Source organism: Mustela erminea, chromosome 16 (assembly GCF_009829155.1).
Source record: "Mustela erminea isolate mMusErm1 chromosome 16, mMusErm1.Pri, whole genome shotgun sequence".
In the NCBI taxonomy this organism is placed as follows: Eukaryota; Metazoa; Chordata; class Mammalia; order Carnivora; family Mustelidae; genus Mustela; species Mustela erminea.
The window spans coordinates 60,426,116-60,433,668 of record NC_045629.1 but is presented as its reverse complement, the minus strand read 5'-3'; the positions used below and the strand labels follow the sequence as shown (position 1 = coordinate 60,433,668).

The following is a 7,553-nucleotide window of genomic DNA, read 5'->3' as shown; positions in this document are numbered from 1 at the left end:
ACTCCAGACTTAATGTCCCATCAGAAAGTTTTCTGGATTGACTAAATGAGAACTTCACTAGGTCTGAAGTTAAGAAAGAATGGTATAATCTCTTCATACATTACTTGTGAATAAACTTTTCATTGACTTTTATTTTCTGATGCAGTTTGGCTAGGAATAGTAATAACAAATTATCTATTCAATTGTTAAAGTGTTCTAGGGTAGCCTTAATCTTCTTCTCTATATTTTTTCTTTTTTTTTTTTCTGTAAGGTTCTCTTTTATTTAAAAGGTTATTCACAAAATACTGTATCCACAGATTAAAAAATAGGGAATGTTTCAGAAATCTGTGTATCATCCTTGTATAGAGGTCATGCTAATCTTTTCTGTATCATTCCAATTTTAGCATATGTGTTGCCAATGTAAGCAATGTATATTTTTACTTCTAGTGACTTCATTTATACCTACAGTTTCTCTTTATCACTTATATATACACCTTAGCTATCCAAAATTTACTTTGGCAGCTCCAAATTCCTTTTAAGCACCAAACATGTGCTTAAGCACCAAACATGTGTCTTCCTGGGTCCATTGAATATATCGCCACATGTTTCATGAAAAACTTAATCTCATAATGTTCTAATTTGAATTCAGCTAGCTTTCTTTTTCTTCTCCAAATTTACTTCATGTTGAGTACTCTTAATTTCAGTGAATGGTGTTGGTTCCCTCTCACTTTCTAAAGCCGAGATTCTCAGCATCATTCTAGACACTTTCTTTACACTTATTCCTCATTGCCATGCCTTCCCCCTTCACATGCACTGAAAAAAAAGGAGATTACTCTTTACCAATTTTAACTCCTGAGTATCTCCACTCTAGGTACTGAGTACTAAGTATTCCTCCTCTCCATTTCCACAGTCACAACCTCAGTTTATCACCTCTTAGGCTCACGATATTTGTCTTAGTCTCTTTACTAGATCCCTTGCCTAAATTCATTTTCAAACTATCCATCTTCCATAATGCTTACAGAAATGACTTAACAAGTCTGCTTTATTTTTTTAACAAGTTTTATTTAAATAATTCAGTACACATTGCCCAAATTTAGTCCAAATATTGTATTACAGCATAAGGAACTCTGAATCTTCATCTTATCTCCTCTAAAATGCATGTCTTTTCACTTAATTGTATCCTATAATTCAATCTTGCTGAACTGGGGTCATTTCCCAGCACATGTTTGTCTCCTCCTTGTACTTCTGGGCCTTTTGATAAAATGCTCTATCTGATTTGTTCTCTCAACTTTCTACCTGACTAATTCCTGCTGGATTTTTTAAAACCCAGCTTGATTGTAACATCATCTTAAAAGTTTTTCTAGTGTTGTCAGTGAAAATGGCAGAGTAAAGAAATCCAAAAGTTCATCCTTCCATAAAGTCAATGGAATCTTATAAAAACTGTCAGAATCAACCTTTTCGGAATTCTGGAAACAGACCAAAAACTTCCAGCAATGAGGGTAAGACTTAAGTAAGAAAAGTCATCTGAATCTTGTAAGAACAGAGGGTTTTGCAGTGTAACTTATGCTGTTCTTTTCTTTCTTTATTTTTTTAATTTTTTTGGATGGGGGAGGGGCAGAAGGAAGAAGAGAGAATCCCACACAAGCTCCATGCCCAGTGTGAGCCTGATGGAAGGCTTGATCTCACAACCCTGAGAACATGACCTGGTCTGAAATCAAGATTCAGATGCCTAACCAACTGAGCCACCCAGGCACCTCAGATTTACGTTGTTCTCATTTCATATTCCCAGTTAATCCACAACCCTTGTACAGATACCAGTACCAGAGGCAACAGAAAAGACCTCATTCGCAAAGAATTGTGTTCATTTGTTTTGACCTGTCTAATGGCTCTCTAGAAGACCAACTGAAGGGTTGCCTTTATCTTGTTTAACTTGGAACTGTGGCAGTTTTGGGGAGGTATTTCTCAAAAACATTTATAGAGAGATGTATCAGCTTTCTGAAACAATGGGCAACACTTGGGGAAAACCACTTACTAATGAAAAAGCTTGGGAGAGAAGACTAGGGAATGGGATGCTTTGGGGAAACATATGCTTTTTGTTTTGTTTTTTAAAGATTTATTTATTTATATATTTATTTTAGAAAGAGATAACAAATGGGAGAAGGTGCAGGGGTGGGGAGAGAGAGTAAGAGAAGCAGATTTCCCATTGAGCATAGAATCCAAGATGGTGCTTGACCCAGGGTTTGATTTCAGGATCCTGAGATCATGACCTGAACCAAAATCAAGTCAGTTGATTAACTGACTGAGCCACCCAGATGTCCCAGCAAACACATGTTTTCAAAACCTCCAATATACTCAAGGGGATCTGAAAAGTCATGTGAATTTCCAGAGCAGGGCACATGCTCAGAAAGAACTAAGAAGGCCCTAAGCTCTCATTCTGACTGACCTCCGGGATCTACACAGAGAGGAAGTAAAGGCCAAGGCAGAGATGTAAATTGCTTGACTGAGTGTTGAAGGGATGCCAAGCATACACACAGACCCCTGGCAAAGACTGGGAATTTACTGTTTACAGGTGTTTAAGCAAATCTTATTCCAGCCTCTAGCTCACCACTAAACTAACAGAACATGAGGGGCAACACACAACAGAAAGCAGACTTTACAATTAGTTCAGAAAGTCACCAGATACCCAAACAATAACAACAAGAAGGAACAATAGCAAACCTTAGGGGCGGGAGTTTCCAGATATCCTGATTTCTAGAGTTGCTACATTATCATATTAAAAATACTGTTTTCAACAAAAATGTGATGCATACAAATAAATGAGAAAGTATGGTCCATAAACAGGAGTGGGGGGAGGGGACAATAAATAGAAACTGTCCTTAAGGAAGTCCAAACATTAAATTTACTAGATAAAGACTACTACACTTCTATGTTTCTATTTATAGGAAATGTCCAGAATAGGCAAATCCACTGAAACAGAAAACAGATTCACAGTTTCCAGGGGGAAAGGGGCTAGGGAAAATGAGAAATGACTCTTTAAAATGGATATGGGGTTTCCTTTTGGGGTGATTAAAATGTTCTGGAATTAGGTAGTGGTGATAGTATGCATAACATTGTAAGTATGCTACATAGCACTGAACTGTATAACTTAAAATGGTTAAGGTGGTGAATTTTATGTTATGTGAAGGTATCTCAATAAAGATATGAGTCCCCTTCCTCCCAAGAAAGTTTTCAAGACTTCTCTACCTTAGCTTTGGTACTCCTTGTAGGTCACATAGTTTCCCATTGCCTATCTCTACCAGATTCTCCTGAAATTGCTGTTTTTTTGCATGTCTTTTCACCTTGACTGTGGATTCATGGGGATTAGTGATAATGCTCCTCAGCCTAAAGCTAGAATTATGCTTGAGGTACAAATCCACCACACTGGAAAAACTGTGTAACAGAACCTTGTAGATGCTTACTTGGGGTTTATCTGTGATCATAAGGCAGATTCAAAATGAGAACAGTAATTGCCCTGAAAGTAACTGTCCTGAAGGAATACAATAAATAGGATATGCTATAGCTATTCACCTTTCAGAGGTAGTTAAAAACAGCCTCCTTCTAGGGTGGACACAGAGAGCCTTAGTCTGAGACATCAAAGGGCTTACTATAGCTCAAAATATGTTAAGTACAAATGAAACAATTCAACTATAACACAAGATCCATAAAATTAAAATACAGGATATTATATGCATTGTATATGTCAGGGAAAAAGTAAAATAGGAGAGTAAATGCTATAGAAAGAACTAATGGGAAAATTGTAAAAGGATCTGGTCCTGAATAATGGTTATTTAAACCTTCTTGGGAGTGATTCACCATCTCCCCATCTGTATATGGAGTTCTGCCATGTCCAATTGGGTTGTTATCAAAATAAATGTGGTTAACAGATGTCCTCAAAGTCTAAGACAATTAACTGGATATGATGAAACAAGAAGACATTTGAAAATTATCGTAAGTTTCCGGGATCTGATAGCTAGGAAAACTGTACTGGCTGTAATAAAATGAGGAAGATGTGAAGGTCTATCTATTTTGAGGGAAAGATGATAACAAAGAGGACTGGACATGTTATGTTGAAGACTAAATGGACATACATAAAAATGCCAAAACTCAGGGTGAGGATGGAACCTTTCTTAATATTAACCAAGAGTTTTGATAAATAAGATAGATGCTCTTCAATTCACTGGGTGTTCTTATGGTAATGATAGCTAGAAATTCATGTAACAAATAAGGAACACATTTTTAGCAGATTATCTTCTTTTTGTTGTTGTTTAGGTTTTATTTCATCATCATAATCTTAACTCTGTGATCCAGGTAGACTTGAAGGGGCGTAAAGAAAACATGGAATCCATGGACTTGCAGCCAGAGCACAAAGATTATAGAAAATTTCCAGCAGATGGGGGTGAAGGGGACCTCTCCAGAGCTACAGAAGAAATGGGCTGGTAGTTCAGATAAAACACAAGTCAAATTTATTAGATTTGTCCACAGTCAGCAACTGTGATCTTGCTGGTCTTGCCATTCTTGGACTCAAAACCTTCCAGGCTTCCACAATATTCATACCCTATTTCACCATGCCAAAGACCACATGCTTGCCATCCAAGCACTCAGCCTTGGCAGCACAGATGTAAAACTGGGAAGCGTGTTGGGTCCAGCATTTGCCATGGACAAGATGCCAGGACCAGTGTGCTTCAGGATGAAATTCTTATCCTCAAATTTCTCCCCATGGATAGATTTGCCACCACCACCCCAACACATAAATCCTGGAATAACCATGTGAAAACAGGAAACTTTATAACCAATTCCTTTTTCCCAGTGCTTAGGCATCAAAATTCCCTGTTGTATTTGGAACTTTGTCTGGAAACCGTTCAAAGGAGACACAGCCTAAGCACTGCTCTCCATGGTGATGTTCAAGAACATGGTGGTGCTGACCACGGCTGGGTGGTTCAGATGGCTCTGGGGCGCTGGTATCTGCCAGGCCAGCAAACTACATTCTAATTCATAGTTTTAATAACTGTTGTAATTACTAATCCATTAAGTCATATAATCAATATTTATCAAGGGCCAAATATATGCTAAGAATAGATGCTGAGGATAGAAAGATAAACACTATTCACAAAGTCCCCACCTTACAGAGCATACATTGTGATTAAGTTAAATATATCAATCAAGGAAGATCATATAGTTTGATTTAAAAAATCAGTAAGTATGTACATTGCAAAGTTATCATCACAAAACTTGTCTGCCCTCTTGTTCCTCAGCAGATTAATTCACTGTTATCATTAAATTCATGGTAAGTCCCATATGCTGCCACCAAGAAGAAGCAGCATTTTCACTAAACTACTCGGTTCTGAGCTATTACTACTGCTTCCTTTGTTATTATTTTATGTACCAATAATGTGCTGAGTAAAAACTAAGTGCCTATTTCTGGGGCATGGCTGAGAATATATATAATCAGATAATATCCCTGCCAAACAAAAAATTTTACAGTCTAGAGAATGAAGCATAAATTTATACAAGTGTGAAATTATTAATTAGAGTATGGGATGAGATGCATAGATTGTTAGCTGTATATAAAACCTGCCAAACTGAATGTTTTAATCAGAGTTAAATAGCAGTGTCCCAGCATCATGATTCAGTAGACTATCCAGTGTCAAGAGCTAAATGACTAGCCAGTGTAAGAGGAGGTATTTACATCTCATTCCAGTAGCATAGCATATGGTAGACTTCATTCTCAGAAGTCAAAATGGTAGCATTTTGCCCAATTAAAACTATATTTATATATACAAATTTCCCAAAATTTCAAATTCAATCCCTTAAAAAATCAACATTAGAAATGACATTTTTAGGGGTGCCTGAGTGGCTCAGTGGGTTAAAGCCTCTGCCTTCAGCTCAGGTCATGATCCCAGGGTCCTGGGATCGAGCCCTGGATCATGCTCTCTGCTCAGCAGGGAGCCTGCTTCCTCCTCTCTCTCTCTCTCTCTCTCTGCCTGCCTCTCTGCCTACTTGTAATCTCTCTCTGTGTCAAATAAATAAATAAAATCTAAAAAAAAAAGAAATAACATTTTAAAATTTTAAATTATATTTTCTTACACCAGAACTGAAAACCTAGAAACAGCATTTTAAGTAGGTAAGTGATTTTTTAGAAAAGAAAGCCTAGAAACAGAATACACATTCATTTCAAGTAATCTTGGATGAATTATTACAGAATGATCATGTACTAAGCCACAGAAAGATTTTTAATAAATTCCAAAAGTGGGATTTACTTTGCATGACCAAGGTAAAATTATTCTAGAAATTTATTTTAACTTTTTGAGCAAAGACATTCTAGTGACAGGCAACCTCAACTTACATCATTGATGAATGGATAGGAATTGGGTATAAAAAAGTCAAGGAAAGTGTATGCAGGGAAATGAAATGCAGTGAAAGAAATATTGTGAGCAAACATACAGAAGTCAAGTATAAGTGATGAGTTACAGAAATGGCATATAGTTAAACTTGGCCAGAATTTAGTGATTATGAAGTAATGCTAGGAAAGAATAACAGATCCAATATTTGGTCTTTGTATTAGCCATAATTCTTTATTAGCAAGTCATATTTCTTTTTTTTTAAGATTTTATTTATTCATTTGACAGACATAGATCACAAGCAGGTGAGAGGCAGGCAGAGAGAGAGGGAGAAGCAGGCTCCTCGCTGAGCAGAGAGCCCAATGCAGGGCTTGATCCCAGGACCCTGGGATCATGACCTGAGCCGAAGGCAGAGGCTTTAACCCACTGAGCCACCCAGGTGCCCCAGCAAGTCATATTTCTTATGGACCTATGGAATTCTAAGACATGCAGCTTATGAGAGGCTATTTATATATAGCTAGTTTGAGGAAATTTAAGTTTTACTTTTTGTTTTCTCTTTTCAAGTAGCATGACAACTGGCATAAAAAGCTTTAACAGAAAATGTTCTATCCGCTCTAGCAGAAAATATCTTAAAAAGAATTTTGATCAACTCAGCTTAATTCACATGTTCACCTCTAAATCAATTTTTTCTGGCTAAGGAAATGGAGTTCCATTTGGTTTGACTTAGGTTATATAACTAACATCACACCACTCTGCTATGGAAATTGTTCCAATGGTTTGTATTTGATTCCCACTGCTGAATAACAAATTGCCACACACTTAGAAGCATAATATAACACAGTTGTTGTCTAATAGTTTCCATGGCTGGGAGTAGAGGAAATTTGGCTGGGTCCTTTTTTTCAGGGGCCTAATGTCCATTTCTGTGGGGAGCTTAGCACTAGTCCATATTATTCTACCTTGGCAGCCATTTTTGTGGCCAAGTGAAATGCACGCCATGAACTGACACTAGCCCTTCTGGTGAGTGCCAAGTATGTGCTCTAAATACAGCCCCCAACATCCCTGGTTATATGCACTCTCTCCTGACTCCCAGGCCTTTACCTTGTGAGACCCTTGGTAAGAGATCCCACACCCAGAAGCTTACCAAAACCCTGCTTCTTTTGGTTTGAACAGACCCAAACCTTGGGCCCTAATGATCCC

The 7,553-nt window shown here is 37.5% G+C and overlaps 1 non-coding gene and 1 pseudogene across 1 annotated transcript; both read right to left on the bottom strand.

Moving 5' to 3' along the window:
* Positions 1-300: 300 nt before the first annotated feature.
* Positions 301-407, bottom strand: LOC116575656. The gene has a single exon (XR_004279895.1). It is a non-coding gene; the product is annotated as a U6 spliceosomal RNA (small nuclear RNA).
* Positions 408-4,484: 4,077 nt separating this feature from the next.
* On the bottom strand, positions 4,485-7,352 carry LOC116574966 (annotated as a pseudogene).
* Positions 7,353-7,553: the final 201 nt, after the last annotated feature.